Source organism: Pongo pygmaeus, chromosome 10, assembly GCF_028885625.2.
Source record: "Pongo pygmaeus isolate AG05252 chromosome 10, NHGRI_mPonPyg2-v2.0_pri, whole genome shotgun sequence".
Classification (NCBI taxonomy): Eukaryota; Metazoa; Chordata; class Mammalia; order Primates; family Hominidae; genus Pongo; species Pongo pygmaeus.
The window spans coordinates 86064760-86076539 of record NC_072383.2 but is presented as its reverse complement, the minus strand read 5'-3'; the positions used below and the strand labels follow the sequence as shown (position 1 = coordinate 86076539).

The following is an 11780-nucleotide window of genomic DNA, read 5'->3' as shown; positions in this document are numbered from 1 at the left end:
TTCTTCTGCCTCTCTGTTTAGTAAATTTATAGCCATTGATCATGAGACTTGAAGAAAATAAAGGATAGTTTACCCGTCAAGAAAATGTTGTATGCAAGAATTAATTCTTACTTTCTGTTGGAAATAAATCTATTTATTCTAGGGCAAGAGATTGATCTTTGATTTCTGTTGGGAAAGAATCAATATTACTGTTTTGTTGTTGGCCTACTAATGTACAAAATATAATGGTGTTCTTTGTGCTTTTTAACTGTTTAATCGTTCCATGAATTTTCTCTCCTTCTTATAAGAGCAAACGATGCTTACTTCTATACTTGCTTGGATGATGTTTTCCTCATGATCATTAGGCTGCTTAACCCTGCATATCACAGATAAAAATGTTCAGGTTTTTAAATGAATATCAACCATGAAAATCAGAACAAAAAGGAATACAAAACCGGATACTCCAGACTCTTTCTTCCTTTTATTTTTTCATTTCGTTTTTCTTCCACAATCTCTCCTGCTCCATCCTTATATCTAACAACATTGCTTTATTTTTATCAAAATAAAATATGCACGTATTAAAAATGAATCAAGTATTTCAAAGGGCTTACAATGAAAAGCGTTAGTCCATAGTCTCACTACTTCCAATTACTAGTCGCATTCACCTGAAGCACTGTGAGCTATAGTCTAAGCAATAGTTTCTTTAAACTGTTTCTTCAGGTGGCTGTCTCCATTTCTATTAATAATATACTTTCTTGATTTTTATACATTAACTTCTTTTTATAACAGAAGACAACTTAGCTGACTTGGGAAATATCTTCTATCCTCCTAATGCCACCACTATACCATGATATAAAATTTTTCCTCTGTTGATTAATCGTCAACATAAAGGACTATACTTGTGCTTTTCCTTCTCCTTTCTTTAACTGTAGCCAGCAGCTTTGATGCTTGATTTATATGATGAGGATACTAATGCATCTGCTATTTTCTTTATTGTTTTACTCTCCTTTCTTCCCAATCTCTGGATTTATACTTTTATAATGCCAGTGTGGATGACATTTACATTATTCTTTATAACCATAATTTGTTTATGGTGATTTAATTTATATATTTCTTCATTTGGCATAGCTTTTGAGAACCTACTATGTTTAAGTACTTTTCCTTACAAGGTAGGTAGACATCAGTAAACAATGTTCTCAACTTCAGGACTTTTCTTTTTAAGTGGGAAAAGATCAACCTTAAGCAACATATATGCCAATTAATATGCAACATATAAGATGGTATTAAGTTTTATACAATGAGTGAACAAAAGAAAGAATATGAGATTTGTAGAAAGTGCCAGAAGTTGGGGTTTATAAATTAAAAGTTAGAAATCAATTAACTATAATTTTTTCTTAAGATAGCAGAGTGAAAAGAAACTTAATCCTCCCTCTCTTGCTTGTGAATGCATAAAAAGATTTTTATACTCATGCATACATACACGAGCACATATCAGTTCAAAATGCACAGGTGTGCATAAAACCAAGAGAATCATTTCAACAAGCCAGAAAAAGAGAAAAAAATACCGTTTTAAATAAGAAGTGACCATATGGCCCATCAGAAGAAGAGACTAAGTTCAAGAATAAGGAGAAAAAAACCTCAAAGCTTGGTCAAAAAAGAAATAGAGCTGGAGGTTCTCATAACCTCCCAAGAGTTGAGGAAGAAAGAGAGGCAGCCATTTAGAACTGGAGACTTGGCCAGTGCTGGCACAGGATTACCAACTAATGTATGATTACCAGTTCCACCTGGAGAGATGGACCCAGGCAAATGGAAATTACATACCGGAAAACACTTTCATGATAAAGCTTCAAATATGATGAGCTTGCTGAAAAAATGAAAGGTATACATATACATATATATAATGCAAAAGTCTGCATAGAAACTAGACATGATAATTAAAGGTTGCAGGGTGAAACTATATTTAAAAGACATTAGAATTAATATGTATGCAGTTCTTAAAGAGATAAAATGTCCCTGCAACAATAACAGAAAGTTACCAAACAAGCGTCTGCAGATGGGTGAAAGAAATTAAATAAGTCTGAGAAATAAAAAATATACTCTTTGCTTACAGGACAAGAGGGTGACCAATATAAGAGATGAATGGTAAACTACACTCATTTAAAGAGAAATGGTATATTTAAATGTATAACAAAGCAAACCACACAGAAACAGTACAAAGAAATGCAACATATGAAAGAGAAGTTAAGAATCAGAAAAGAGACTGATAAACTTACTAGGCATTTTTCAAAAGTACTTTTTAGGATGAGAGAAAATAAATAATTGAAGAAATAATTTCTTGTTTCCAGGAACAAATGTTTAACTCTAGATTGAAAATGTTTACTGAGAGCTGAATAGGATAAATAATAAATTTACACACAGTGAAAGAAATTATTTCTGTAACATCAATGATAAGAAAATCTCAAAAGAAATAAGTAAATATGAAGATAACTTATAAATGAAAGAAGATTAAGTTGACAGAAGTCTTCTCATCCACAGAAATATATACATGAAAACAAAGAGCTGAAGGAAAATGACTGTCAACCTAGAATTATATTCCCAATTAAATCATCATTCAGAAGTGACAGTAAAATAAAGATATACAAAGGCTGTAGGGGTTTACTTCCATAGACCATCCCTGAAAAAAAGCTACATGATTTTGGTAAAAAGCGTAAAACAACAGCCTGCAAATAAAATAATAGAATAAATGTCAAACCTAAATATTTACTTACTGTGAGAGTAAATGCAGTAGTAATATGAACAAATTTAGATTAGAATAGAAAATTCTAGATAAGAATAAAATGAAATAATGTGTAGAGGAGATTAAGGAAAAGTTCCATTATGTTAAGTTTCCTTATCTTTTGCTGGTAGGGGATGAACAATGATTAATTTTAGACATTATTTATAAACCATGGAGAGAGTGGAGCAAATAGGAAAGAATAGAAACTACATACATATTACTAAACCGTTAAAATCATGTACATCCAGGAAAATAAAAAAAAGGGATCAGAAAGAGTGTAATAAAGGCCAAATTATTGTAAATAATTTGAAATATATTTATAATTATAAATGCAGGAGCTTAAATTCACATATTAAAGTAGAGACTGTCAGAAGAATTCAGATGAATGGATAATACTCAGTAGTTGAAAGGAATGAATTAGCTATATATCTATGACTGTGAATAAATCTCAAGAACATATTGTTGAGCAAAAAAGGTAAGTGAAGTGAGTGGTGGTTATTTTGCAGTGTGATGTTTTCATGCAAATGACATACAGACATAATAATACTGTATGTAGTATGTTCAGCTGCAATTCATGTTTCTTGTCATGCCAATTAGCACATATATAACTGATGACTAAGAAAACAATATGTTGCAGCAATTCATTAGTGCTGCTTCTCCCAACATGTTAACATTTTGTGCCAGCATTTGACAGTGGCTGATTCAAAGTCTACTCATACAGCCAGAGCCAACTACATAGAAACCAATACAGAGTAGTACTTTTTTCTGATATTCTTCCTCTCTGTGGTCTTCTCTTGGCCTAATTTGGCCACCTGTTCTGTCTTTGCGAAGCTGATGGTGCAGTATTTTCTAATCTTTGTTCATTTTTTTTCATTTTGCCCTTGTCTCTCTAACTCAGCAGCCTCAAACTTCTCTTGTATCCTCTTTTATCAAGCTACTTTTTATTTTAAAGTAAAGTAATAACTGGGAATATGTTTAATTGAGCTAATTTTTTAATTAAAATTATTGCTTTTGTTGGTGCTCTGATTATAAAGTTGTATGGATTTTCAGTTGTTTCTCCCAGCTCTGTTTTCCCCATAAGCCCTATTTTTTTAGAGTGGCATTTGCACAGACTGCCATCTTGTAGAATGCAAGACTTTTCACTCAAATGCATACACAGGCGCACACACAGCATTAAAGGTGAAAAACTTGCATTTGTAAAAAATAAGTATGTTTATGTAACAATTTTAAAAATCTATAAACAAATATTTATATAAACTATAAACTTTCAAAAGATACATAGATTTGTGGTAGTGGCAGTTTCTAAAAATGAGGAAAGCCAATATAATGATCAATGAGTATTTCAATTTCTTCCATAAAAATTTTTTCATACAATAGAACACTTGGAGATAGATATGGCAAAATTTGGGGTGCAGCAATGTGTGTTTGTTATATTTGTACTTCTATATATGTTTTAAATTCTCAAAATTATAAAAAGAAAATAAGTAAGCTATGTTAATGTTTTGTTGCTATGTAAATATTATTTGCTTGCAGAACCAGATAATGTATCATGAATTTAATTCCTTATTTGTATTTTTCTTAATTTTAATTGCCTTTATTTTTCCTCACCCTATTTGTGTTTATTCTATACTGTGATTTTTCTTACATCTCTCTACTAAGTTAGAAATCCTAACCAGAACCCTTTCCTCCCAGGCTCTCAGCCCCTTCTGCTACAACCAACACTATAGTACTGTCACATAGCTCCTATTCATTTCCCTCCCTGCTTTATTGGACAGTTTTTAATTTTTGTTTTCTTCTGGCTTCCACATCTTCCTCATTTTCAGTCCAGTTCTTTTTTTTTTAACTTTTATTTTAGGTTCAAAGGCGCATGTTCAGTTTTGTTACATAGATGAACTTGTGTCATGGGAGTTTGTTGTATAGATTATTTCATCACCCAGGTATTAAGTCTAGTACCCATTAGTTATTTTTCCTGATCCACTCTCTCCTCCCACCTTCCACCTTCTAATAGGGTGTATCTGTTGTTGTCCTCTATGTGTCCGTGTGTTCTCATTATTTTGCTCCCACTTATAAGTGAGAGCATGCAGTATTTTTTTTGTTGTTGTTATTCCTGCATTAGTTTGCTAAGGATAATGGCCTCCAGCTCTACCAATGTTCCTGCAAAGGAAATGATTTCATTTTTTTATAGCTGCATAGATTTCCATGGTGTATATGTGCCACATTTTCTTTATCCAGTCTATCATTGATGGTTATTTAAGTTGATTCCATGTCTTTGCTTTTGTGAATAATGGCACAATAGACACTTTGCAAAAGAGGAAATACATGCAGCCAACAATCATATGAAAAAAAGCTCGACACCACTGATGATTAGAGAAAGGCAAATCAAAACCATAATGAGATACCATCTCACACCAGTCAGAATGGCTATTTTTAAAAAGTCAAAAAATAATAGGTGCTGATGAGGCTGTGGAGAAAAAGGAACACTTATACATTGTTGGTGGAAGTGTAAATTAGTTCAACCATTGTGTAAGACAGTGTGGTGATTCCTCAAAGACCTAACACAGAAATACCATTCAACCCAGCAATCCCATTACTGGGTATGTACCCAAAAGAATATAAATCTTTCTGTTATAAAGATGCATGAATGCATGTGTTAATTGCAAACTTAATTCCTTTTTTTTAAAGCACCATCTTCAGGTAGCCTCCTAAGCAAAGGTATAGATAACACATATTTTATTAATTTTCAAATATCAAAGAAGTCTCCATTCTATTTTGGATAAATGTTTATTGCTACTTCACAGAAGTATGAAGCAGAAAGAAGTGGAAACTCTCCTTGAAAGGATACAATCCCTGAGTACACACGGCAGATTGATTCCAGGACCACCCCTTAATCACCAAATTCCCCGCATACTAAAATCCCACAGAATTCTGTCCTGTGGAACCACCTATAGAAAAAGTCAGCCTTCTAAATATGCTAGCTTCATATCCCATGAATATTTCATTTTCCATCCATGTTAGGTTGAAAAAAAATCAACATATAAATAGACCTGCACAGTTCAAACCTTTGGTTTTCAAGGGTCAAGTGTATATTCAATGATTTTTACATTTATTCATTCTCTATGGACACTTTCCATTTCATTTACTGCAATGTAGCTTCTGCCATTTGGCAGTTTAAAAACGCCAGAGTATCTTTAGCTGTATTTTGGGGAATGTTAGGATATATGTATATATGTAAATGTTCAGTGGATTGCAGGTGCATCCTCTTGAAACGAAATTACTTAAGCATATTTTCACCATTAATGGGTATCCACCTGGGCTTTGTGTTCTGCTTTTATCCAAGTTGCAGAATCTTCTTTAAGACAGTTCAACATTTCCCAGAAGACCTACTGTAGGTTTTTGCTGTCCTTTAGCCACTTTGCTGCTGCTCATTAAACTCCAGTGCTATAACGGAACATAAAACCCTTTCTTTTTGGATCCAAGGCTTACTCTTTGGATTCAAGGCAAAAAAAAATTTTTTTATTGCAGTTACTTGAGTTAAACCTTAGCTACTATACTTCGTATCTGTCTCATGATAATTTACAATTTGGCTCCTTTTATCACCACTTGTTTACTCGAAGCTCCCATCAGATTCACTTCATTTACACCTCAATAAGTTATTTAGGCAGTTACCTATTCTTAGACTAATATTAGGTTAGCTGTTGAATTAATGAGACTAAAGATGCACAAAAATAAACATCCCACAAATGGCGACGGCTTATGACCACAAATGGTTCTTTCTTTCTTAAGCTACATGTGCATTTTGGACCAGTAGCAGCTTTGCTGCAAGACTGTGCTCCATACATTGTCTTCAGTCAGAGCTGTCATCTGAAACATTGGCTAAAGGAATAGCCCCTATCTGAGACATTGTTGATCTTATTATATTTGAGGTAAAATAGAACCCAGAAGAACCTTGCAATTGTTCTTAAAATTTCTTCTTAGAAGTGGCCATCTCACTTCTGTTCCCATTTCATTGGCTAAAACAAGTCACAGGGCAAAAGCGAGTGTCCACAGTTTGTAATGGATAATTCACCCAGAGGGACTAAGGCACAGCTATTTTAAACTATTTTAAACAGACTAGATTGTTTAAAATAGTCAGCTATTGACATTTCTATAACTGAGTTTGTGTTCAATTTTTCTCATTATCTATTCCCTTTCCCATCTTCTCACCTCCTTTTTTTTCACTCTAATAAACCAAAACATCCAGGTAATTGACCTGCATATGTGTTCTCTTCTTTGTCTTTACCACTCCAATGTGGTCAGACCCTCATTGTCTCTCTCTTAAACAAATTACCCAAGTCCTCCAACTGGTCTCTCTGCTTTTGGTCTTGTGCCCCTTCATATCTGCCCTCCATTCATTCACACATTGATCATGCCAATCACCTGCTGAATACCTGATCCCTTGTGGGATTATGAGGACCTTCCTGATATGAGCTGTGTGTCCTCTCTAGCCTCATTTTCCCCCAGTGATAATTCATTGCAGTATTCTATGAAATGGACTTCCATGCTACTTCCTCACCCATTAACTTGTATAACTGTTAGTGAGACATCACAAGCACCATGTTCCTTGGAAGGACCTTCCTAAAACTTCCAGGCTCTCCAAGGTCCTCAAATATATTGTGCACGTTATGATTGCTCCACTTACAATATTTGTGATAATTATTTTTATATGCCTGTCTTCCCTACTGGACTGTAAACTCTTTAGAGTAGGGACTCTAAAGCTGATTTTTACTCAGCTTTGTGTCCTGTAAGAGGCACAAGGTGTGTCTGAATAATCTTTGTGCTATTGCACATAACACAGTATCAGTTATAATAGATTCCAGGTAATTTTGCTTAATAAATAAATGGACTTAAGCCAAAAAAAAAAGGCATTCCCTTCTTCAAACTTAAAAATCTACACTAATTTTGGAGTAGAGACTTATCTTACACCTGGATTGAACCAGGTATAATAAACATAGTGACTTTTATAAGTTTTGTTTGGAAAAGTAGGGGAAGTGAAATATATGTCAGCATCATTAGTTCCTTTTACTTTCTCCCTAATAAACAAAGCTGCAGCTAACAGTCTTAAAAATATTCGAATGTGGATTTGCTTATACATAAAAATTCCCCATGGGTTCTGTTTGCTAATGTCCTAACATTTCCCTTGGTGCTCAAGATTAGTCAGTATTGAAATGAATAAGTAAGTGCAGTCATGGTTAAAACCCCATTAACACAGACAAAATCACAGAAACCAGTAGTGGGAAAACAGTTACACATTTTCAGATAAAGCAGAATCCATCTGTGGTGTATGAACTGCATTTTACATTGGTATTGACTGAAACTAGGAGTTAGATATAAAGACACATCTGTATTAAACAATTTCCTAATATAAAAGAGTATTTTTACAAGAGAGATCCTTACATATATAGTACACATTACTATGACACATTAAGGTATTATTGTTAATAATAGAATGGTAGTCTTACCACATAATATCTCCTAGCCTATCTCCCAGCCTCCATTTTAGTTTAAATATCCAATTGAATTTCTCCTCTTGAGGCTTACAAAGTACAAATAAAGGTGTGTATTTGTTCTGGGTGAATAACAGGCAATTTGATTTTGGTATGCAGCATATTATGTTTCTGATAATGTCAGTCATTATTCTATTTGATGTGTATAGCATTCTTAGATTGATATGTTTAAAATTAATGAGGCATTTGTCCTCCCTGTGAAGAAATTAATAAGGAAATTTTATCCCATGAATTCTGTAGACATAATTAAAACAAATCAATTTTATTTTGGAGTAGATATTTTCTGAATTCAAAGGCATCCTAGCTGTTTATATGAATTGATATAATAATCAATTTGAAAATAATGATGAGTAATTTTAAATCATAACCAACTAAATATGCTAAGAATGCTGATAGTAGTTTCATTTCTGGATCTCAAATTTGATACAAGCTTCTCCCCAGTTTTGTCCTCTGGAGGAATAATGCATTGAATACCTACCACTTACTGAGAATCTTCTATGTGCTAGATTCTAGGGTAGTTACTGGGTAAATATTTATTTAAAGTTCAATAAGTATCTAGTTTTTCCTCATGTCACAATTTGCCCAAGAAAAATGTTGTATATAGAGGTAACTATGAGATACTGTAGTTAGTGAGGGTTGCAGCTAGTCTATCTAAGAACTGAGTGTGAATTAGAAGGAACTACTCTCTGAGTGCATAAATTAGAACAAGTTCTTCCTCCAAACAGAAATAGTCCTATCACTAAATGGTTTAGAAAACTGATGGTATTTTGAAATATAAAAGAGGTGCCCTCATCCTCCCCCTTTTTTCCCCTGGAGGATGCAGGCCCATGCCAGGATACAGGCTTGGTGAATGGAATACAGGTTGGATTTATGTTATCTTTCTTGCCCTTCGCTACTTCTGTGCAGTGTACAAACTGCACAACTGAACATGATGACTCCATAGTTAATGATTCTCAGCATGGGAACTCTAAGCAAGCAGTATGTTAGATAATATTCAGGGAAGTCACCCCAGAGATTGGGATATTTGAATGTTAAAAATGAGACTTAGAAATCATTTTTGACAACTGAAGAGAGGCACTTTCAGAAAGAAGGAAAAAGGTGAAAACATCGAATTTTTATATTTTGCGTCGTGCCAGAAAATTTGTTGCAATAAATGATTTATTGTTGTGCCTGGAAAGAAAGGCTTTTGCCTGCTTATGAAGAGTTTAGAATACCTTGATAAGAAGCTTGGACTAAACCAAGGAGGTTGAAATACTTTTAGAAGAAAAATTAGGAAATACTGTAAGGGATACTTGAGTCAGTAACACATTACCTTTAGCATCACATAGAGGTAGAAAAAAGACAAAGCTGATAACTGTCTTGATTTGTGATATAGCAGATAGGGCTGCTGTCTTTTTCATTAAAAAGATTGAAACATGTTATGTAAGTTTAAATGACACCACTGTAAATAAGAATCCAGTGACCCATTTCAAATTTTCATAAAAGACATTTCTCTAAATGGGCCTATTTTGTTTTTATTGTCAAAGTAATAGGTAACAAATAATAATTAAATAATCAAGTTATATTAATAATAAAAATATGTGAGTATAAAATCATGAATCATTCATGAAGTCCTACAAAACTTTAAGAGAATGTCAACTTACAAGTGCTAGTATTTGTTTAACTAAAGTTTCTGCATACAGACACACACACACACACACACACACACACGTATATGCAGTAACATAATAGTTTTCATGCCAGTTTAGTCAATCACCGATACTTCTAAAAGGAATGCTGTTTACATATACTGAAAAAGGGATGAAGTTTTGGTCAGGCCTGGTAGCTTTACAATCAAAGAACAGTATTTACTTTTCTTTTTTCTGTCAGTACCATATCTTACTTTTGACTTTTCTGTACAAATTTATCTTCTACATTTTAAATTTAGATTCTTAATGTTTATTTATGTTAAAAATAAGTTTATTGTGAGCTCAAATTGAAGTGTAACCAGTGCCTGACCCTTTACAATAATGTATTACTTAAGTACATGATCTTACCTAATGGGGAAAATTAAGAAACAATCCGCTTTGTACTAAAGTCTATAATAGATTTTTCAGCCTGATAGAATTGCCTGTTGATTTTCAAGTTTATAAACTAGAGATATTTTATAAATGACATCACATTGTAATCTGCATATTGTTCAGGAAATTCTTGAAGGGTTACAATAATCTGAGTTTCCTTTTCTTTAAAATATGGAAAGAGTGTGTATTTTGTCCTTTGAGTGATAAAACATTTAATTTAAGAAAAATTAATCTAGCAGAAAATTAGAAGATAGATTGGAGAAGTATGAATTTGGTTAAGACATGTACCTAAGGACAGGAAAAATTCTCAATAACAGCACAGCCAACCCACATGGAGACCTGAAGTGTCATTCGCTGCTGTTAAGATTGTAACAGTAGTTACATTTTTTCTTGAGAGAAGGTCTGAAGACCTAATAACAATTTTGATAATCTGCATGGGTATGATCCAGCCCCTCTTTCCATCTCAAATTCAAACTCTCACAAGACAATTAATTTGGTTGAATTCATCAGTCATTATCCAGTAGAGTGCTTCTGTTAAACAGACTGTCAGCCTCTTGGATCATTTCACACTGTCTTTAGGATGGATGGCCATTGCTGACTTTATCAGCTATGCCCATGGTGGCAACCCAATGTGGCACCAGGCATGGTGACTATTGCATAACAAATCCCTCAAAATGTATCTGTGACTATTGGAGGCAATTTAGGGATTTTCAGATAAGCACAGTGTAATTAAAAGGCTCTGTTTGTGGTCTTACTTTAGATGACACTGACAAAATAGCCCAGATAATAGGGCCTTTTGGTAAATTCAGTTACTGGCACAATTTCTCACTCCCTCCAGTACCTATGCCCTTTGCTATTTATTTTAGGTTGAAAAAAATGTTTTAGCAGATAATATCGGTAAATTCCTCATTACACCAATGCAGTTGTAAAGTAAAATTTTTATATGGAGGAAGGGGCCCACTAAGGGAAAATGTCTAGGGCCCGCAGAAGTCACCATTAGGACTGCTTGGGCAGCCATGGTTGGCTTGGGCAAGGGTGGATGGGGTACAGGCTGGTGCTCAAACTTTCTTTGGCCCTTTAACCTTCTAGAGGTCCCCCATTTCAGCTACTTTAATGTGTCTGCTCTTAACTTTGACTTGTGCAGTCACCCAGAACTTGTTGCAAAATGCTGTATGCTTTTCTCAGGGAGCAAGCACAGAGCTTTTCACTGGATTCTCAGAGGGTTCCAGAAAGATGTAGCAATCCTGTTTAGGCAATCCTTACAGCTACAAAATGTTGAAAGAGGAGCTGTGATGCCTTGGAGGCATTGTGATGACATTAGAGTAGCCAAGATGATGCAGAGATGTACAGTGATGACGTAAGAGGAGTGTGGTGACATGACAGATGAGGGGCAGCATGATTCTTTTTTTTTTTTTTTTTTTT

General features: G+C 34.1%; 1 long non-coding RNA gene across 1 annotated transcript in view; it reads left to right on the top strand.

The window, feature by feature from the left end:
- LOC134737605 (uncharacterized) overlaps positions 1-11780 on the top strand; it is a 185512-nt gene that overhangs the window by 96502 nt on the left and 77230 nt on the right. The gene's annotated exons all lie outside the window — the stretch shown is intronic.